Source organism: Rhinatrema bivittatum, chromosome 8, assembly GCF_901001135.1.
Source record: "Rhinatrema bivittatum chromosome 8, aRhiBiv1.1, whole genome shotgun sequence".
Lineage (NCBI taxonomy): Eukaryota > Metazoa > Chordata > Amphibia > Gymnophiona > Rhinatrematidae > Rhinatrema > Rhinatrema bivittatum.
In genome coordinates this window covers 44,351,855-44,374,755 of record NC_042622.1, presented here as the reverse complement: position 1 = coordinate 44,374,755, position 22,901 = coordinate 44,351,855, and the positions used below count along the sequence as shown (strand labels likewise).

Genomic DNA, 22,901 nt, shown 5'->3' with positions numbered 1-22,901 from the left:
ATGATGATAGAAATTAGCAAATCCAAGGAACCTTTGTAAGGGGCAAAGTTCAGAAGGCTGAGGCCAGTTCAGGATGCACATCACCTTCTCTGGATCATGCGGAAGCTGTCACTAGAGACTATATATCCCAGGAAGGGTAAACTTTCTTTCTCAAAAGATGCATTTCTCTTGTTTAGCAAACAGCTTATTGGCCCTAGATGTTGAAAAACTTGATAGCCATCTCGGCGATGGGACTGAAGGTTTTTAGAAAAGATGAGGAAATTATCAAGGTAGATAACCACACCGACATACAGAAGATCTCATTCATCATATTCTGAAATATGGCGGGAGCATTGCACAAGCTGAAGGGCATAACAAGATACTCATAGTGGCCATCTCTTGTATTGAAGGCAATCTTCCATTCATCCCCAGGTCGAATACGAATTAGATTGTAGGCTCCCAAAGGATCTAGTTTCGTAAAGATTTTGGTTCCTTGAAGTTGGTCCAGAAGCTCTGCAATAAGTGGCAGGGGATAAAGATCCTTTTTTGTTATAGCATTTAGACCTTGATAGTCTATAAACGGCCAAAGCGTGCCATCTTTCTTGACCAGAAAGAAGAATCCTGCTCCTGCTGGAGATGTAGAGGGCTGGATGAATCCTCTTTCAAGATTTTCTTGAATGTACTGAGACATAGCCTTACTCTCAGGAAGGGACAAAAATATACCCTTCCTCGTGGCGGAGTACAGCCAGGCAAGAGATTAATGGTGCAGTCATAGATACGATATTCTGATAAGGTTTCGGCCTTCCTCTTGGAAAACACTTTGGCATACGTAGCATACAGTGGTGGTAATCACAAGGATGTTGAAGCCAGAAGAATCTGTGAAGGAGGGAAGACTGGGAGAAGACAGGAGGTCCGGCAGTGGGGACTCCAATAATGGTCGGTTGAAGAGTTCCCCAGTCAGTAGTGGGGCAGTGGAGTTGTAACCAGGGTTTTCCCAAAACAATAGGGTGAACTGCGTTGTTGATGATGAAAAAAGTTATTTCTTCCAAATGTAAGATGCCAGTACAAAGCTTTAAAGGCACGGTGGTCATGGTGATTCAACCTGGAAGAGGTTCTCTGTAGATAGAAGAAATAGTCAAAGGTGTGTCCCTGGGAACTGTCGGCAGGTTGAAGTGGGGAAAGTAGGTCCTTTTGGATGAAATTTCCCCCTGTGCCAGAGTCTGAGTGCCAGAGTGGGAAATTCAGGCTGCTCCGAGATAACCACTTCTGGCAATGTAAGTTGGGGAACTGGAGTGGCATAAACTAGGGTCATCTCCCCACTGACTCCTAGGCTTGGGAGTTTCCCTGCTTCAGAGGACACTGGGCAAGTAGATGTCCCTTCCCAGTGCAATAAAAACTGAGCCCTTAAGTGCGACATCTATACTTCTTTTCTGCTGTAAGGTGACTTCGTCCCAGCTGTATGGGTTCGTCTGATCATTGGAGACTGGTCTCAGTCACTGAGTTAAGAAGCATGGTATGGGAGAATGCTGGAGCCAGAGTGACCGGTCTTCATGAGGTCCATAGTTCCCGAGACCGTTGCTGGAGATGGTGGTTGATTCTCCCAGTGAGGTCGATGAGGGCATCCAGAGATTTGAAAAGTTTCCTTGCTGCCAATTCATCCTTGAAAATCCCACCAAGAAAATGCTTCAAAGGCTGTCCTCCCGCCAGTTGAATTCAGTAGCCAGGGTTTGAAACTCTATGGCATAGTCCAAGAGTGGTCTAGATCCTTCCATGAAATGCAACAACTCAAATCCAGCAGTGGTCAACCTGCCTCACTCATCAAAGATTTGTTTGAAGGTTTGAACAAACTGCTGTAGATCCTGAAGGAGAGGGTCTCCTCGTTCCCACAAAGGAGAGAGGCCCAGACCAAAGCCTTCCCATCCAGGAGGGAAAGGATGAAAGTAGTTTTAATGTAGTCATTAGAAAGTTCTACTGGTTGTAAAGTGAAGTGCATGAAACACTGATTCAGGAAGCCCCGACACTGACTAGGATCCCCAGCGTATTGGGGTGGTACTGGGTAGAGATGTGAATCGGAACCGATATCGGTTCTGATTCCGGTTCCGATTCCCATCGTTAATTTTTTTTCGTGCGGCCCGATCAGTTTTTTTTATTGGCTGCGCCCAAGCCAATAAAAAAAAACCCCACCCGACCCTTTAAAACTAATTCCTTACCTTCCCCCACCCTCCCAAACCCCCCCAAAACGTTTTACAAATACCTGGTGGTCCAGTGGAAGCCCCGGGACCAATCTCCCGCTCTCAGGCCGTCGGCTGCCACTAATAAAAATGGTGCCGATGGCCCTTTGCCCTTACCGTGTGACAGGGTATCCGTGCCATTGGCTGGCCCCTGTCACATGGTAGAAGCACTGGACGGCCCGGCACCATCTTTAAAAATGGCGCAGGCCATCCAGTGCACCTAGTATGTGACAGGGGCCGACCAATGGCACCGATAGCCCCTGTCACATGGTAAGAGCAAAGGGCCATCGGCACCATTTTGATTAGTGGCAGCCAACAGCCAGAGCGTGGAAGAACGCTCCCAGGACCCCCAGGTACTTACAAAATTTTTTGGGGGGGTCTGGAGGGTGGGGGGATATAACAAACTCATTTTAAAGAGTCGGCTGTATTTTTTGGTTGTGTCCTTTCTTCCCGCCCCCCCCCCCCCCCCGCCATAACGATAAGAAAACCCACTAAATTAATCATGGGGTTTCCTATCGTTATCGGGGACCCCCCGATATCTGACGATATTGAAAATATCGGAAGATTGAAAATATCGGAAGATATTTTCAATCGTCAGATAAACGATTCACATCCCTAGTACTGGGAGATGGAGTATAGTTGAGGTAGGTATAGGTGCAGGAACCTCAGGAGGTACAGGACTGATGGTGGTGGTCGCATCCAGCCAAGCACTGAGGCATTCCATCTTATCCGCGAGTAACTTCAAGAAGTATGCTGCTACTGAATCTTCTGGACCAGTTCCCGGAATGGCTTGGAGCCCTGAAAAGTCCACCAGGTAATTGGCATCAGCAAGCTGTTATGAAAGTTGTCCCTGTGTCCAGGACGAGGTTATCACCTACCTGTAAGGAGGAGCCCTGTAGGTTCTCATCATCGGTAGGTGGAGCTGGCTGATGCGGAGACCCAACAGGACCTTCACCAATACTAGTCCTCATTCCCCTCAGGTTGAGCCCTTGGGTGTGGGGCTGGCTAGATTTAGGAGTGGGTCTCCAGAAAAGGGCAACTCCATGAGGCAGCAAGCCGATGGAATCAAGAATGAGCCAGAAGTCAGAACAGGCAGCAATCCAGCAGAGTCCATAACCGTTTCAAGAGTCAAGGCAGGCAGCAATCCAACAGAATTTGTAACCGTTCCAAGAGTCAGGGCAGGCGGCAATCCAACAGAATCTGTAACCGTTCTAAGAGTCAGGACAGGCGGCAATCCAACAGAGTCCGTAACTCTTCCTAGAGTCAAGGCAGGCAACAATCCAAAACGTAATCAAGACACTCCAAACCAAAACCAGAGAGGCAATCCAGACAACGAGAGACCCACAGGGAGCATGACATGTAGCTGAGGCATAGTAAGCAGGAGCAGCTTTAAATAAGCAGAAGTTCTGATGTCGTCAGAAGGAATGGTGGGAATCTTTCCCACTGCGGTCCCTTTAAGAATAGTAAAGAGGCGCGCACGTGCGCCTAGGAAGACACTGGCACGTGCGCCTAGGAAGACACTGGCAAGGTCTACTGAATATTGCTACTTAGCCGGATAAGTTATCCGGCTAAGTAGCAATATTCAGATTTAGCTAGATAAGACTTATCCGGCTAAGTAGCGATTTATCTGTGGATATTCTGCTCCATTGCCATGAAGCTGAATATTCTGTCTAACAGGGTCATTTATCAAAATGGTTAGGGCCCTAATGCGAGATTTAGAGCCCCAATGCCTGTGATAATGCCATAATGCCTGCGATTAAAAAAAATGCATTGCAAGATATGTATGCAAATTTTTTAAATTTAGTCAAAAGAGAGGAATTTGGGTGGAGTTCATGAAAATGAGGGATGAGTGCAGGAGATGGCTCCCGGACCCCCCCGCTGCAGCGCCAAGGAGTTTTGGTAAGTCTTGGGGGGGTCAGGAGGGTGGGGGGTTTGTTTAAATTGGCTGCTTTAGACGGCCAAATAATTTGGCAAAGATTTGTTGTATTTGTGGGGAATCGTGATACAACAAATATGGCCCTATATGTTGAGGATTACAAATATGTAGGAAACAAATGCACACCCCTAGTGTACTATAATACAGGTATAACTTTGTGCAGATTATTTTGTGTGCTATATTTCTCTTTCCATTTTCTCGAGGTTTGCACTGCATGCAGCATGGCTTTTTTGGTTTTCCATTTCAGTTTGTCTCCATATTTATAATTTGTGGTCTTTCTGTACTTGGTGAAGGTCAGTTCTGTGTTTATTTATTTATTGGTTTTATATACCGTCATTCAGTATTCTATCACAAAGGTTAACAAGGCATAGATCATTAAATGAAAACACATTATACAAGCAAAATACATTTCTAAAACCAACACATGATACAAGGAAGATAAAAGTATAAATACCAAAAAACTTAAAATCAAATACAATGATATAACCAAATAAAATTATTAATATAACGTAAGATAAATTAAAAAGAGATAAAACAGAAATAAAACGAGATAGGAAAATAAAATAAATCAAAATAAAATCTCACTGGTGTGTGTGACCAAGGTGAGGTATTTTACTAGCATGTAGGCATTTTATCAATCTTATTTGTTATGTTTCTCAATAGGACATGCATTACTGGTAAGTTACAGTCTTTTCATAAGGAGTGGTATTGTGCCTGCCAGTAAAGGGAGTTTGTTTTGCTTTTACTGAGATGTCATCAGAACCAGAATATCTTTTTTGTATGGTGAGTTGTACAGGTAATGCCCTAGTTCTGCGCTGCACCATTGTTGGGGGTCGAGGGGATTCCTGAGGATGCAGAATGTATGTTTACATTTAGCCCCTTGATGGTCGCATGTTCAGTGTGTCACACATGTGAGAACCATCTGTCAGGTATGTCCCTCCCAAAAAAAGGTTGAGAACCACTGTCCTAGACCACCAAAACCTCACCTCGAGTTACTAGTTGACCCTCCTACAGTGATATAAATTATAGACTAATATGTGTGCTACCCCAGAGGTCCTCCTCCTTCTCTCTCTCTCTGAAACAGAATTTGTGATAAATATTGCAAATTCTGTTGCTGGTGAGATAACATGCATTTTCATAAACGCGTCCCTTTTGACAAAATTTAAAAAATGTGCATATGCATTTCATGATGCATTTTTTTTCTCACGGGTATTATGGCATTATCGTGGGCATTAGGGCTCTAACACCAATGTTAAGGCCCTAACACATTTTGATAAAGTCAACTATCTAAGAGGGTCATTCATTTTGAATTTCTACCCCAGTGTATTTACAAGGGCTTTTGTGTCCATATTAGATTGTATTGCAATGCATACGCCCTTATATGTTTCTAAGAACATAAGAACATGCCATACTGGGTCACACCAAGGGTCCATCAAGCCCAGCATCCTGTTACCAACATTGGCCAATCAAGGCCATAAGAACCTAGCACGTACCCTAAAACTAAGTATATTCCATGTTACTGTTGCTAGTAATAGCAGTGGCTATTTTCTAAGTCAACTTAATTAATAGCAGGTAATGGACTTCTCCAAGAACTTATCCAAATCTTTTCTGAACCCTGCTACACTAACTGCATCCTCTGGCAACAAATTCCAGAGCTTTATTGTGCGTTGAGTGAAAAAGAATTTTCTCCGATTAGTCTTAAATGTGTTACTTGCTAACTTCATGGAATGCCCCCTAGTCCTTCTATTATTCGAAAGTGTAAATAACCAATTTACATCTACTCGTTCAAGAACTCTCATGATCTTAAAGACCTCTATCATATCCCCCCTCACCCGTCTCTTCTCCAAGCTGAACAGCCCTAACCTCTTTAACATTTCCTCATAGCGGAGCTGTTCCATCCACTTTATCATTTTGGTTGCCCTTCTCTGTACCTTCTCCATCGCAACTATATCTTTTTTGAGATGCGGCGATCAGAATTGTACACAGTATTCAAGGTACAGTCTCACCATGGAGCGATATAGGGGCATTATGACATTTTCCATTTTATTAACCATTCCCTTCCTAATAATTCCTAACATTCTGTTTGCTTTATTAAATTTTAACAAAAACCTAAGGAGGAAAACATAAATTTTTGTGCTTTTATTTTTCTGCTCAATTAATTAAGGTTCTGTGAGATCTGTAGGCACTAATCTTAAGCTTTTACTATTACTGTGGTCTTTCTCTGGCTTTTCCCTGATTTGTGCAATGCAAGTGTTGTGTGTCCCGGCCGCGCTAGGCCCGCGCCCGGACCTGGGCCTGCTCACCTCGCTCACGCTCCAGCGGGTCCCGGGCCGACCTCCCCCGCAGCCGCTGCCAGCTCTCTATGCCTGTGTCATCCCAATGCGGTGTCCCCGAGGACTTCCACTTCCCAGCTGCCACCACGCTGGGGCTCGGCATCCTCCGCAGCGCCAGGGCTGCCCCTAGGCATGTGCGCCCAGACCACCTGGCCCTTTAAAGGGCCAAGGGCAGGAAACTGCTCCGCGGTGCGCACTGATGACATCACAGACTCTTAATATATAAGCGACGACTCATTCCCCTAGTCCTCGCCTTGGCAATCGGGTTGTCACCCCTGGGTGAGCTAGTTTGCCGTTCCTGTGTTCCAGTGTTCCTGAGTTCCTGAGTTCCTCCGTTGTTCCAGTGTTCCTGAGTTCCTGCCTTGCTCCTGTGTTTCCTCGTCCTCCCAGGTTGTACCTTCTCGGACTGACTCTTGGTACTGACCTCTGCTTGCCTGACTACGCTTGATCTACTATCCCCGGAACTGACCTCTGCTTCGCCTGACCACACTTGATGTGATCCCTGTAACTGACTTCTGCTTTGCCCGAACATGCTTGACTTGGTACCTGGAACTGACCTTTGCTTTGCCTGACAACATTTGGACGGATACCCTAGTTGTGACCCTTGCGCTCCAGTCGGACACTCTGTTTGCCTCTCCCGTGTCCGCCAGGTCCACCTGCTTTGACACTCCGAGCGGCCTTACATGAGCTAGACCCTTTGGCTCTGCCTATTCTGCCCGGAGGACCTTCTGTTCCTGGACTGTTCCTGTGGTCTTCGGTACTCCTTATTCCGGGCTAGCTCGCTTTTTCCTTGAGAGCCACACACCCTTGATCCTGGTGGGCACACCCCTCCACTTCCTCTCTGGGAGACCCCGTGAGGCCCACCTAAGCCCAGGCAACCTGGGCATCCAAGGGCTCAACCCGCGGAGAACCCTGGCCGTTATTGGTGAAGCTCCAGCTAACCTCTGTCTCCTACTGTGCTCCGCCTTCTGGTGGCAGGCGCTCCCTGGGTTTGCTCAGGGGGCTGTACCAATCCTACACCAGGCCAAGGGTCCACCTCCAGCGCAACAGCAAACTTGCTTCGCTTTTTCTACGGCTCCTTTTAAATTCTTACAACACTAACAAGTATTACATTCCCCAAATAAAGTCACACTCTAAGTAGAAAGGAGAAGTAACTACTTACCTGATAATTTCTTTTTCTCTAAGGAAGGGAAGGCCAATCCACACAAGTGGGTGATGCATCTCTACCAGCAGATGGAGATGGAATAAAGCTGACATCACAGATATATAGCCCTGCCCTGACATCAGCATGCCAGTATTCTCTGGAAAAGCCAAAATGTAGTTAACTGATTATACTTGAACATGACTATTAACAGACAAGCACTCATACTTCCAACCAACTGGGAATACTGAGCTCAGTGAAAAATTAACCTTCACTAAACTTAGGGGTTGGTTATGACACTTACTAGTCTGTCAGTGAATAAACAGGAACAACATTTTGTTGTTCCTGTTTATTCTATTCATCCTATAAAGGATGAACAAAAGGCAAGTCGGCAGTTGAGGGTGGGTGGTGGATTTACCTGACTTTCTTAGAAGAATGAAATTATCAAGTAAGTAGTAATTTCTCCTTCCTCTGTACTCAGGCAGGCCAATCCACACAAGTGGGATGCACCAAACCTACTCCCAAACAGGGCAGGAGGCTTCCTTAACAAGGCACGTGTGAAGGCTGCATCTTCCTGAGCCCAAACACCCAAGCGGTAATGCATGGAAAAGGGGTGAAAGGAAGACCATGTTGCTGCTTGCAAATTTCGAAAGGAGATAATAACCAAAGCTCTGCCCATAATACCTCCTGAGCTCTAGTACAGTGTCCTCTAACTTGCTTAGGCAAGAGTATATCAGCATCCACATAGGCAGCTGTGATGACTTCTTTCATCCAATGGGCTGCAGTAGCCTGTGTCACCGGTCCCCCTTGTTTACCTCCACCATGGAGTACAAACAGCCAATCAGACTTCCTGAAAGACTTAGTAATCTTAAAGTACTTCAACAGATGCCACTTGACATTAAAGGCATGCAAAGGATGATACTCTCATCTCTAACCCTGTCCAGTGTGGGCAGGGAAATAGATTGATTCAAATAAAACTCGGAAACTACTTTCAGCAAAAAGGAAGGCACAGTCCTAAGCTCTACTGACCCGGAGTCACATGCAGAAAAGGGTCATGGAAAGAAAGAGCTTGCAGCTTGGAAACCTGATGTGCCAAACAGATTGCCACGAGAAAAACTGTCTTCAAGATAAGTAGCCACAAGGAAAGACCACATAGTGGCTGAAGGTAGGACCTGCCAAGAAAGTAAAGACCAGATTAAAGTTCCACAGAATCATCAGTAGCCACAAGGGAGGCCGAAGATGCTTAACATCCTTCAAATACCAGGATACATCTGGATGAGAAGACAATGGCCCACCATTGATTCACCTCCTATAATAACCCAGAGCTGCTACTTGAACTTTCAGGGTGTTAAGAGCCAAGCCTTTAAGCAAGGCTTCCTGCAGAAATTCCAAAATTAAAAGAATTTCCAATTTAAGAGGCTGAAAACCTCCCTCCTTATGCCAGGCCTTGAAAACTCTCCAAATTCTAACATAATCCAGAGACATAGAAAATTTTCTGACCCAGAGCAAAGTGGAAATCACTGCAGAAGAATAACCATACATCAGCAACTGAGCCCTCTCATTGGCCAAACCGTAAGAGAAAATTGATTTGAATCATCGTGCAGAATGGGTCCCTGACACAACAGATCCTTCCTGAGAGAACTGCTCACTAGCAGCCTCTGTAGTCAATCCAGAGCCCCTCTTGGGCCAATCCATAGCACCAGAAGTTTGGTTTCAGTCTGGCTTGCAATCTTTTGAACAATTCTGCCTATCAATGTCCATGGCGGGAAGACAAATAACACTGTTCCCCGCAGCCACACCTAAATAAGAGTACTCTTGGATTCCTTCAGCGTCTGAAGAACCGCAGAGCCTTCATATTACTGGAGGTCTCCAGTAGGGATGTGAATCGTGTCCTCGATCGTCTTAACGATCGATTTCGGCTGGGAGGGGGAGGGAATCGTATTGTTGCCGTTTGGGGGGGTAAAATATCGTGAAAAATCGTTAAAAATCGTTAAAAATCGAAAAATCGAAAAATCGAAAAACCGGCACATTAAAACCCCCTAAAACCCCCCCCCGACCCTTTAAATTAAATCCCCCACCCTCCCGAACCCCCCCCCAAATAACTTAAATAACCTGCGGGTCCAGCGGCGGTCCGGAACGGCAGCGGTCTGGAACGGGCTCCTGCTCCTGAATCTTGTCGTCTTCAGCCGGCGCCATTTTCCAAAATGGCGCCGAAAAATGGCGGCGGCCATAGACGAAAAAGATTGGACGGCAGGAGGTCCTTCCGGACCCCCGCTGGACTTTTGGCAAGTCTCGTGGGGGTCAGGAGGCCCCCCACAAGCTGGCCAAAAGTTCCTGGAGGTCCAGCGGGGGTCAGGGAGCGATTTCCCGCCGCGAATCGTTTTCGTACGGAAAATGGCGCCGGCAGGAGATCGACTGCAGGAGGTCGTTCAGCGAGGCGCCGGAACCCTCGCTGAACGACCTCCTGCAGTCGATCTCCTGCCGGCGCCATTTTCCGTACGAAAACGATTCGCGGCGGGAAATCGCTCCCTGACCCCCGCTGGACCTCCAGGAACTTTTGGCCAGCTTGTGGGGGGCCTCCTGACCCCCACGAGACTTGCCAAAAGTCCAGCGGGGGTCCGGAAGGACCTCCTGCCGTCCAATCTTTTTCGTCTATGGCCGCCGCCATTTTTCGGCGCCATTTTGGAAAATGGCGCCGGCTGAAGACGACAAGATTCAGGAGCAGGAGCCCGTTCCGGACCGCTGCCGTTCCGGACCGCCGCTGGACCCGCAGGTTATTTAAGTTATTGGGAGGGTGGGGGATTTAATTTAAAGGGTCGGGGGTGGGTTTTAGGGGGTTTTAGTGTGCCGGCTCACGATTCTAACGATTTATAACGATAAATCGTTAGAATCTGTATTGTATTGTGTTCCATAACGGTTTAAGACGATATTAAAATTATCGGACGATAATTTTAATCGTCCTAAAACGATTCACATCCCTAGTCTCCAGCATATCCAGATATAGGGGACCCCAGCATGCCACTATGAGCTGAAAGGGTTCATCCATCAATTCCCACTCTCCTGGGTCCAAGCTCTGCCTGTTGAGAAAGTTGGCTCTTACATTGTCATTTCCGGCAAAGTGAGAGGCAGATGTGTTTTGAAGATATTGCGCATCTATGTCTTCAGACACCTGTGGGCTTCTGGTTCCACCCTGATGATTGATATAAGCCACCTTCATTGTATTGTATGACGTTTTTTGACCACCAAAGCTTCCAAACAGTTTAGAAACCTCAGGCATGCCAGCCGAACTGCATGCGCTTCCAATCGATTGATGCTTCTGTGATGCTCCTCGGCACTACATTGACCTTGCACCAACAGTTCCTGTCAGCAAACTCCCCAACCCAGAAGGCTCAAATCTGTTGTGAGTACCTGCCAATGAGGTATCTCTAAGGAAATTATCTTCTTGAGATCCATTTGTAACCACCACGGCAATTGGATGCTCACCTCCAATGGTAAGTGAAGTCCCACCGTGTAATCTTGTGATTGCAGACTCCACCGTGAAAGCAATGAGTGCTGAAGAGGCCACATCTGCGCCCTTGCCTAGGGGGCAACTTCCAACATGGCTGCCACCAAACCCAGGACCTGTAGATAAGACCACACTGTCAGGAGCACAGTCCTTTTCAGGATTTGAACTTCAGCAATCAACTTCTGAATGTGACCCTCTGCCAGAGACAATCTACCCTGCTTCGTATTGAAATGAACACTGAGATACTCCAGCATTTGAGACGGTTTTAAACAGCTCTTGGCCAAGTTCTCCACCCAGCCTAATTCTTGCAGCAAGGAGATCACCTTATGAGAAGCCAGGTGACTCTCCTCTACACTTCTGGCCCAAATCAACCAATCATCCAGATACGGATGAACCAGGATGTGGTCCTTGTGCAAAGACACTGCTACCACCACCATGACCTTGGAGAAAGTCCTGGGCACAGTGACTAGCCTGAAGGGCAGGGCCTGAAACCGATAATGACGACCCAGAACAGCAAAACGCAGGATTTGTTGATGTTCCCAGTGAATGGGATATGCAAATATGACTCTGTCAGATCCAGAGACTTTGCAAACTCCCCTGACTGTACTCCCATTACTACAGAGCGCATGGTTTCAATTAAAAAATGTTACCCACAAATGCAGATTTTCTCCTTTGAGATCCAGGATGGGCTGAAAGGACCTCTCCTTTTTGGATACATCAGAATAAAGGGAATAATGGCCCATATTTTCTTGTAATTCGGGAACAGGAATTAAGGCCTTCAAGTCCAACAGCCTCTTTAATCTCTTCTGCCACTCTCTTCTGGAGAGAGTTGCATGGGGAAACCATGAAGGCATCTGGAGGAATGCAAAGAAACTCTAGAGCATAGCCATCCCTTATCACTTCCAGGACCCATTGGTCTGATGTCATCTGGACCCATTTCTAATAAAAACGAGATAGATGCCTGCCTATCTCCTGTGAAGAGCAATAGGCTCCAGTCCCAGAGCCCGCATCCTTCCGAAGCTTTCTGGGCTGAAATGACTGATATTTACAAAGGGACAAGGCTTTGGAGTTAGACGCTCCTCTATAAGGACAAAAGCACCTATAATCTCTAGAATGACGTCTTGCCCCAAAGGGATGCAAAGCTGGCTTTTTATCCTCCAGTAAACAAGGGACCTGGGATTCACCCCCATCTTTGTGCCATTTTCCAACTCACTGCTGAATAAAAGAGAACCCTTAAAGGGTAACCTTGTGAGATTGGATTTGAAAATTGTGTCCACTGACCAATTCCACAGTTACAGTCGTCTAGCAATTATCATGGAAGCCAATCTTCTGCAGGCAGTTTAAACCAAATCACATCACACATCAGCTAAGAAGGCTGCTCTGCTATTCGACCCCATTCCCTCAGATTCATGAGAGAGATGCCGACTAACCTGAGCCACAAGGGAGCAACAATTTTCTCAGTGGAAGGGAGTGGTCAGTGGATTACCTCAGGGATCTGTATTGGGACCCTTACTTTTCAATATATTTATAAATGATCTGGAAAGAAATACGAAGAGTGAGATAATCAAATTTGCAGATGATACAAAATTGTTCAGAGTAGTTAAAACACAAGCAGATTGTGATAAATTGCAGGAAGACCTTGTGAGACTGGAAAATTGGGCATCCAAATGGCAGATGAAATTTAATGTGGATAAGTGCAAGGTGATGCATATAGGGAAAAATAACCCATGCTATAATTACACAATGTTAGGTTCCGTATTAGATGCTACAACCCAAGAGAGAAATCTAGGCATCATAGTGGATAACACATTAAAATTGTTGGTTCAGTGTGCTGCGGCAGTCAAAAAAGCAAATAGAATGTTGGAAATTATTAGAAAGGGAATGGTGAATAAAACGAAAAATGTCATAATGCCTCTGTATCGCTCCATGGTGAGACCGCACCTTGAATACTGTGCACAATTCTGGTCACCGCATCTCAAAAAAGATATAATTGCGATGGAGAAGGTACAGAGAAGGGCTACCAAAATGATAAAGGGAATGGAACAACTCCCCTATGAGGAAATGCTAAAGAGGCTGGGACTTTTCAGCTTGGAGAAGAGACGGCTGAGGGGGGATATGATAGAGGTGTTTAAAATCATGAGAGGTCTAGAACGGGTAGATTTGAATCGGTTATTTACTCTTTCGGATAATAGAAAGACTAGGGGGCACTCCATGAAGTTAGCATGTGGCACATTTAAAACTAATCGGAGAAAGTTCTTTTTTACTCAATGCACAATTAAACTCTGGAATTTGTTGCTAGAGGATGTGGTTAGTGCAGTTAGTATAGCTGTGTTTAAAAAAGGATTGGATAAGTTCTTGGAAGTCTTACCTGCTATTAATTAAGTTGACTTAGAAAATAGCCACTAGGAATCTGAATCGTTTTTTAACGATTTAAAATATCGTCCGATATATTTAAATCGTCAAAAATCGTTAGAGGCGATATATAATAGGAATTCCCCCGATTTATCGTCAAAAATCGTAAATCGGGGGGAGGGGAAGGGGGAGGGCGGAAAAACTGGCACACTAAAACAACCCTAAAACCCACCCCGACCCTTTAAAATAAATCCCCCACCCTCCCGAACCCCCCCCAAAATGCTTTAAATTACCTGGGGTCCAGTGGGGAGATCCCGGTGTGATCTTCCACTCTCGGGCCACGTGTGCGTTAATGGCGCCGGCGCTATTTCGGTTCCTGTCCCCCGACATCAAGAGCGCAGAAGATCGCTCCCGGACCCCCACTGGACCCCCAGGGTCCAGCGGGGGTCCAGCATATGGCAACACGATTCGACTGCAGGAGGTCGTTCCCGGACCCTCGCTGGACCCCCAGGGACTTTTGGCCAGCTTGGGGGGGCCTTCTGACCCCCACAAGACTTGCCAAAAGTCCAGCGGGGGTCCGGGAACGACCTCCTGCAGTCGAATCGTGTTGCCGTACGGCCGGCGCCATTTTGCGCAAAATGGCGCCGGCCGGACGGCAACACGATTCGACTGCAGGAGGTCGTTCCCGGACCCCCGCTGGACCCCCAGGTACTTTTGGCCAGCTTTGGGGGGGGGCTCCTGACCCCACAAGACTTGCCAAAAGTCCAGCGGGGGTCCAGGAATGACCTCCTGCAGTCGAATCGTGTTGCCGTACGGCCGGCGCCATTTTGTGCCATACGGCGCCATTTTGTGGCACGGCAAAATGGCGCCGGCCGTACGGCAACACGATTCGACTGCAGGAGGTCGTTCCCGGACCCCCGCTGGACTTTTGGCAAGTCTTGTGGGGGTCAGGAGGCCCCCCCAAGCTGGCCAAAAGTCCCTGGGGGTCCAGCGGGGGTCCGGGAGCGATCTCCTACGCTCCTGACGTCGGGGGACAAAAAACAAAATGGCGCCGGTGCTACCTTTGCCCTGTCATATGACAGGGCAAAGGTAGCGCCGGCACCATTTCTACAACGCACCGGAGGCCTGAGAGTAAAAGATCACACTGGGACCCCCCCCCTCCGGACCCCAGGTAATTTAAGGCATTTTGGGGGGGGGTTCGGGAGGGTGGGGGATTTATTTTAAAGGGTCGGGGTGGGTTTTAGGGTTGTTTTAGTGTGCCGGTTTTCCCGGCACACTAAAACACGATTTAAACGATATTTACAAACCTAAAACCACGACGATCCGATTCCCTCCCCCCCCCCCAAGCCAAAATCGATCGTTAAGACGATCGATGACACGATTCACATCTCTAATAGCCACTGCTATTACTAGCAACGGTAACATGGAATAGACTTAGTTTTTGGGTACTTGCCATGTTCTTATGGTCTGGATTGGCCACTGTTGGAAACAGGATGCTGGGCTTGATGGACCCTTGGTCTGACCCAGTATGTCATATTCTTATGTTCTTAAGAAGCAATTTGTAAATTCATTGTCATGGCCTCAAAGGCTGCTTAAGGATAGCATCAATTTCCTATCCTGAGCTATCCTGAGCATCAGTTTCCTATCCTAAGTTTAGGACTTCCTGTCCATCTATTGGAATGGTGGACTACTTGGTAACAGAACACACCAGTACATTCACCTTTGGGGAAATGTAACTGTTCCCTTGCCTTTGGATTCCAAGGGTACAGACCTACCAAAGCACACCCCCTTTAAATCTTGCCTCTGGAGCACTCAATACAAGGTCAATCAACTCTTGAATCGCATTCAAGAGGGGAAAGAAACCTGCTGCTTTGTGCCAGGTGATCAATATGGGGTTCTTCTTCTGCACACTTGAAGAGTCACCCCCAGTCACACCAAACATCTTCAGAGTCTAAGAAAACAGACATAGCAACTGATCTCTGTGAAAGAATAAGTGCAGAGTCTTATGTGGCTCTAAATCCAGAGGAATTTCCTCCTCTTCCAAAGTGGAGAAATTCAAATCCCCAACAGAATTATCCGATGTATCCTTATTCATTTTGTCATGAATATCATCAGGAACAGCTTCATCATGGCACTTGCATGCAGTAGCTGACAAGTGGGAGCCTCGAGTACATGAACCCAACTTACAAGGGATCATTGTTTCTGCTGGGTGACCTTGCAAAAAAAGTCTGAAAACCCTGGAAAAACTCTACCCAGGGAAAGGAAGACTGGTCCATACCGGGTCCCATAGGCCGAAAATGGACATTCTCTGACTGGACCACTCCTGAAAACATCGCTATCATTGGGGATAAACAAGAAGGAGACACCCCTTTGTGTAGCCTTCGGTCTCACTTCCCTCAGGCCGAGGAGATGGACCAAAGTTGGCAAAATCAGTAGAAGGCAAATTCCCTTGAACATTCAGACAGCTCTGACAGAGAAAGCCCTGGCTGTATTGCCCTGATATGGGAAGCCAAACAGATGCTAAGTGCTTAGATTTCTTTGACACCAGTGCCTACAATAGGGTACGCGCAAAATTATGCACTCACAGTAAGGCCACTGAAGAACTCACATGGGAAACCTGGTGCATATATACGCTCATAAATATAGAGCACCACGTTATAGGGTAACCCTTTAAAACCCTCCCTGCGTGCACCGAGCCTATTTTGGAAAGGCTCGGCGGCGCGCGCAAGCCCCAGGACACGCATATGTCCTGGGGCTTTGAAAAAGGGGCGGGAAGGGGGCAGGGCGGCGGTCTGGGAGCGGTCCAGACTCCTCCAGCACAGGGGGGGAATTTAAGTAGAGCTGGGGGTGGTTTAGATAGGGGAAGAGAGGGGAAGGTGAGGGAGAGCAAAAAGAAAGTTCTCTCCGAGGCCGCTCCAATTTTGGAGCGGCCTCGGAGGGAACAGGGAAAGCCATCGGAGCTCCCCTAGGGCTCGGCGTGCGCAAGGTGCACAAGTGTGCACCCCCTTGCGTGCGCCAACCCCGGATTTTATAACATGCGCGCGGCAGAGCACGCATGTTATAAAATCGAGTGTACATTTGTGCCTACCACGCAACTGAAGAAAACCAAGCCTGAAGAGCAGGGCCTAGCCAACGGCTGTTCAACCCACAGAGATTGCACTGCCTCTGCTCCTCACTGAGGAGTGGATATGATAGATGGAGATATGATAGAGGTCTTTAAAGTCATGAGAGGTCTAGAATGGGTAAATGTAAATCAGTTATTTACTCTTTCAGATAATAGAACCAGTTTTTTACTGTTTGATGTAATCTGTTGTTATCACTGTAAACCATTGCAAAGGCTTGCTCCAAATAACAATATATAAAAACCGACAAATAAAATAAATAAATAAATAAATAGAAGGACTAGGGGACATTCCTTGAAATTATCAAGTAGCACATTTCAAACTAATCAGAGAAAATTATTTTTCACTCAATGCACAATTAAGCTCTGGAATTTGTTGCCAGAAGATATGGTTAGTACAGTTAATGTAGCTGGGTTTAAAAAAGGTTTGGATAAGTTCTTGGAGGAGGAATCCATTAACTGCTATTTATCAAGTTGACTTAAGGAATAGCCACTGCTATGGGATCTACTTAGTATTTGAGTACTTGCTAGGTATTTGTGGCCACTGTTGGAAACAGGATGCTGGGCTTGATGGACACTTGGTCTGACCCAGTCTGGCAAGCTCTTATGTTCTTATGTTTTTAACTCCCCAGAGAAGTGAGAGGGAAGAAGGGGAAAAATGCTGATCAATCACACCAAGGTGAAGGAGACCCAGTAAGAAAGGGAAGAAATAGAGCCTCCCTATTCTGAGTTTTATTTTCAAATTTTCCTTTACCTGAACTCAGGTCTCTGTGGCTAAGAGATTGAACAGGTCTCTGGCTATGGGGGCAGAGGGCACAAACCTTCATCATTCCACTGCTAATTTGTTTGTTTTGGGTTTTTTTAAAATCCACACCAGATTAGGTTGTTGGATTCAAGACACTCAAATGAGGGAGGGACCCACTAGTGTCACCTCAGGAGCTCAAGGGTGCTTTAAAATCTTCTGCTATCTTCTATATATTTTTTACTACAGGCAATCTCCAGTAGGAAAATGCATGTTCAACATCTGCTGGAGATGGAGAATACTGGTGGGCTGATGTTAAGGCAAAGCTATATGTCCATGACGTCAGCTTTACTCTGTCTCCATCTGCTGGTTGAGGTGCATAACCCACTTGTGTGGATTGGCCTACCTGAGTGCAGTGGAATGTCTCTTTAGAGCAGGCCATGATATGGATTTAGCTTAGAGTGCAGGCAGGTCCCCCTGGCTCTGTTCATGCCTCCTCATCAACCTCATTCCTTTGAGGCAGTTGTTACTTCTCTTCTCTTCTCTTGCTCTCCTATTCTCTCTAGCAAACACCAGGCTACCTCATTTATTTCACCTCCCAACCCACTGCTAAAAATGTAGGTGACTCCATTCTGCCTCCAGCTGCTCCCTAATCAAATCCTCCTAGGAGCTGGCTGCTAGAGCTTCTGGGAATTGTAGTTCTTGCAAGCAACCACTTTAATGCATGCTGTTTTGACCAAACAACGTTGATCAGGGGAAATGTATAGGTTTGCTCTTTTTTATTAACCTCCTGCACATAGAAAAAAGTTACAATTAGACAACTTGAACATACCATTTTGCAAAAACAAATTTCCCCCTTTTAATCCAGTCCTCCCACCACCCTTTACCACAACAGAGTCATCATTATTGATAATATTGATGAGGTATAGGTAAAGTCCAATATAAAAAAACAAACATGTGGCATAATATGAGGCATTGTATATTCTATGCAAAACAGTCTGAAAATTATGTCTTTGGAAGTGAGCTAGGCTTTGGGCAGTAATTGATTTGCTCTTTTTTTTTTAAAGCGCAGGGACTAGAGTCTCATCTGTCCATCCATCACAATACAAAGAACATAAATTTTGAAAACTACTTATAGTAAATTTATTTCTTTTGAGTTATATCTCTCTCTCCCTCTCTCTCTCTCTATATATATAAGATAGATAGATAGATAGATAATCATGCAATAATGTGTCTGTTTATAATTAGGTTTGTATATTATAGGTATAATTTGTATGTGGCTGTAGATATAGTTAGATGAAATTACCCTTTTTATATGTATGACTATCACAGTACTTGTTCTTTCCATGGCAACAATCCTCAAGAAACATAACTTCAGCATCAATACTTTTCAGCAGAGGTCCCCAAACTACAGCCCATGGGTTGACCTGACCCACTGATCTTGTTTTGCTGTCCCTCCATGCATTTTCTTGGTGCAATTATACCTGGCCTGCAGAGAGGTTTCTTTTTTTTTGTAATGCATGGTGGGAACATGAAAGCTGAGTGGTTACCCAGGTCCCACTAGCCTGAGAGGAGGCAGTATGATGGCGCTGCTGAAAGAAACTGTTAGCAGAGAGGCCAAGCCCCACCAGTGTCAGAAGACACTGGAGAATGGCATTACTGAAGAAAACCACTGATGGGGAAGTCAGTCAGGCTCTGTCAGCATGAGAAAAAGGGGCGAGACCATCCCAGGAAGAAAGATGCTTGTGGGGAGGCCATGTCCTGCCAGCATGAGAAGCAATGGGACCAGCCCCAGAGGAAAGTCACTGGCGGGGATTCCATGCCAATGGCATGAGAAGTAGCGATGGGACTGGCCCCGCCTGGTTGGAAAGCCACCGAAGGAAATCACTGCATGGGAGTGAGTGAGGGGAAGGGAGGAGATGATAAAGAGGAATGAGAGAGAAGGAAAAGGAGGGGAAGGGAGTGAATACAAGGGGTGAGAGTGACCTGACCAGAGGGTGGGGGAGGGAATGAGAGGGATGGGAGTGACTGAGAGGAAATGGTGAAGTGAAAGGAGGAAAAGGGGTGAATGAGAGGGTAGACTAGGAGGGAGAGTGAGAAGGGAGTGGCTGAGAGGGGTGGCAGGGCAGGGAGATAGGAGAGAGGGAATGAGAGTGAAGGGAAAAGATGAAGGAGGAGGACTGAGGGAGGAGAAAGGAGTGAATGACAGGGGTGGAAAGTGTGAGGGCAAGGAGTGAATGAGGGGGAGAGAAGAGGGGGAGGGGTGTGAATGAGGGGATGAGAGAGGGAAGAAAGTGAAGGGAAGGGAAAAGGGAGGTAAAGGTTGTGACAGAGGAGTGTATGAAGGGAAGGATAAGGGAGTGAATGAGAGGGGTGAGGGAAGGGAAAAGAGGTGAAGGAATGAGAGGGAAGGAAAGGGAGTGAGGTCAGTGTGTGTCAAGGGAGGGAAAGGGAATGGAGTGAATGAGATGGAGGGAAGGGACACACACACACACACACACGTACACATGTTTTCTGGGGGTGAAGAAGGATTGCCACCTGCCACGAAATCTAAATTATTATTACTGGCTACACGCCCGAAAACCCTGTCCCCTCCTTTTCCCAGCATTTGAAATCATTGAAAGGGCCAGACCCCGTCTCAGCAAACTCTGATAGGACATACTTCCTCCCTTCTCCCCATCTTCCCCTCATTCAGCAAATGGCAAATTGTGAGGGGGACTGCCCTGTCCTGCCCCTCCCCTCCCCTCCCTCCCCGCCCTCTTGATGTTTTGAAAGTTCTTCTGTGGCCCTTTACTTGAAAAATGTGGGGAATCCTGTTTTAGACAAAGGCATCTGATTTGTTTTATAAACATCAAGCTTTAGAAAACTTACCATTGACGGCTGATTTCTTATTTGCAGTTTTAATGAAAGAGAGGATTGTTTTGTCTGTCTGTAGTTGAAAAAGATGGAGAAGAAAGGTCCAAGTTAATTACATTCAAATAAAATTAAGAGCTGGAGCTATGTGCAAGGGCAATTTATTTTCAACAAATGCTGGTATCATAGGCATACACAAGAGATGTTGGATATAAACACCTAATTGGCCATTTTTATTTAAAATGGAACATGATTCCCTCTAAGATCTTTTGCTAGTTAGATAAGGTATATGTACTTTTCTTTGTGAAAAAGAGACCAAGGTTTAGACTTAATTGCTATATTTTAAGGAAGAAAAAAGATGGATTGGGCTTGCCAAATATTAAGAAAGGTGAAATTACTACTTAGCTGATAATTTCCTTTCCTCTAGGGCAGTCAGGCCAGGCCATTAGAGATGTGAATCGTGTGCCCGATCGTCTTAGTGATCGGGTTCGGCTAGAGGGGGGAAAACAATCTGATCGTGGGTGATGTGGGTGATGTGAATCGGAATTGGTTCCGATTCACATCATTATTTTTTTTTTTAGTGAGGCCCGACCCTTTAAAATTAACCCCTTACCTTCTCCCACCCTCCCGAACCCCCCCAAAACATTTTACGATTACCTGGTGGTCCAGTGGGGGCGCGGGGACCGATCTCCCGCTCTCGGGCCATCGGCGCTATTTTGGCTGCCACTCAAAAATGGCGCCAATGGCCCGATAAAAAAAACAACCCACCCGACCCTTTAAAAACAACCCCATAGCTTCCCCCACCCTCCTGAGCCCCCCAAAACATTTTAAAATTACTTGGTGCTCTACTGGTGGTCCCGGGAGCGATCGGCTGCCACTCATAAAGATGGCGCCGATGGCCCTTTGCCCTTACCATGTGACAGGGTATCCGTGCCATTGGCCGGTCCTGTCACATGGTAGGAGCACTGGATGGCCGGCGCCATCTTTAAAGATGGTGGCGGCCATCTTTACAACGGCGGCGGCCATCTTTAAATACGGCGGCAGCCATCTTTAAAGATGGCGCTGGCCAGCCAGTGCTCCTACCATGTGACAGGGGCCGGCCAATGGCACGGATACCCTCACATGGTAAGGGCAAAGCGTAGAGACTATGACTGGCGAATAACCTTTCTTTACCATATGTGCCCTTTCAAGAGCCAAACTGTAAGACAGAGTCAAGTTGGATCCTCATGAGACACTGAACTATGGCAAAGTAAACTCCCAAGAGGGAGGAAACTAAGAAGACTTTCGCATAACAGACATAATAGATTGTCATACTATGGCTGCCAGGGCCAATTTGGAGCTACCAGAAGGAAGAGAATCTTTTGAAGCACTTTGCCTTTCATGGGTCAAGAGAGATACACATTTAGGGTCTCCGCTCTCGGCCATTGCTGTATTAGGGCATCAATCCCAGAGGACTTCTGATTTCTCCTGCGACTGAAGACCTAGCAAACCATCACATTTTTGCCTATTGCCATCAAATCCATGAATGGTCGACCCCACCTGTTAACAAAGAGGTTGAAGCCTCATCAGAGAGACATCACTCTCCTGGATCCAGTATGTGACAACTGAGATAATTGGCTTATACATTATCTTCTCCCTCTTTGTCCAACAGACACCATTCCCCTGGGTCCAAGCATGACAACTGAGACAATCTGCTTGCTCGTCACCTGTGCTCATGATATGAGCTGCTTACAGGGCACACAGCTGCTCTTCTGTCCCCGGCCGAAGAATATATATCTCCAGAGAAACCTGAGTCAAAAACTCTAGGAGCGCCAACTTAAAGGCTCGAGCTTCCAGATGATTAATGGACCAACTCTCTCTTTCTGAGCCACCAGCCCCTGCCAGTAAGCCTCCCACCCACATCCTGAAGACTCACATTCATAGTCCTCCCTCTCCAAACTGGTGGTACTAATTCCATCCCTTTGGCCACATGCTCAGTTTTCAAGCCACCATTGCACTCTCTAGCTGAACAGTCGAGGAAGAAACAAACATACCACGTAATTATGGGATTTCACCAAGAGAAGAATGCCTTCTGAAGAGGTTGTTTATGTGCTCTGGCCCCCCATAACCAAGTTCAGGGTTGTTACCTTGAAACTTAGACACTGAAAATAAGACCATGTTGGGTGATTTGTCATCTGCAAACAGAATTTGCTTTCCCTTCCTTTAAAATTGCTGTTCTAGAAGGAACATCTGGCCTGATCTGTTTTGAACCAAAGACACAGTTGTACCAGGGATTGCAATAGCTGTAGGCTATGTATGGAAAAGGTTGACTACCAAACCCAGTTCCTGAAACAATTCAATAACTGTCTGTTCAACAGTAAAGCTCTCCTGGCATGACATCATGCATATTGGCCAACTGTCCAGAAATAGATGGACTAAGATGCCTTCCTTCCACTGCCAGCACCGCCACCACCACATCCATCAGTGAAGAAGCTGGGTGGCCATTTTTTAATGAAACACACTACTGCATTTATTTTCCCTGGCCCCTTAAGCAGATGTACATATGTCGAAATGCTGACAGTGTTAGGCAGGTTCTCCAGCTGAGAGTATAGAATATTAATAAAGTCGAAGAATGGATTTGATATGTGAAATTAACAAGCCTCAGTTAAGTTTGTTCAACTATTGATAAAGAAGAGTTGCTTACCTATAACAGGTGTTCTCTGAGGACA

At 46.4% G+C, this 22,901-nt stretch overlaps 1 long non-coding RNA gene across 1 annotated transcript in view; it reads right to left on the bottom strand.

The window, feature by feature from the left end:
• LOC115097758 overlaps positions 1–22,901 on the bottom strand; it is a 69,295-nt gene that overhangs the window by 6,313 nt on the left and 40,081 nt on the right. Inside the window, exon 3 of the long non-coding RNA XR_003858328.1 lies at positions 20,212–20,269. This is a non-coding gene — a long non-coding RNA (uncharacterized LOC115097758). The remainder of the gene's footprint in view (positions 1–20,211; positions 20,270–22,901) is intronic.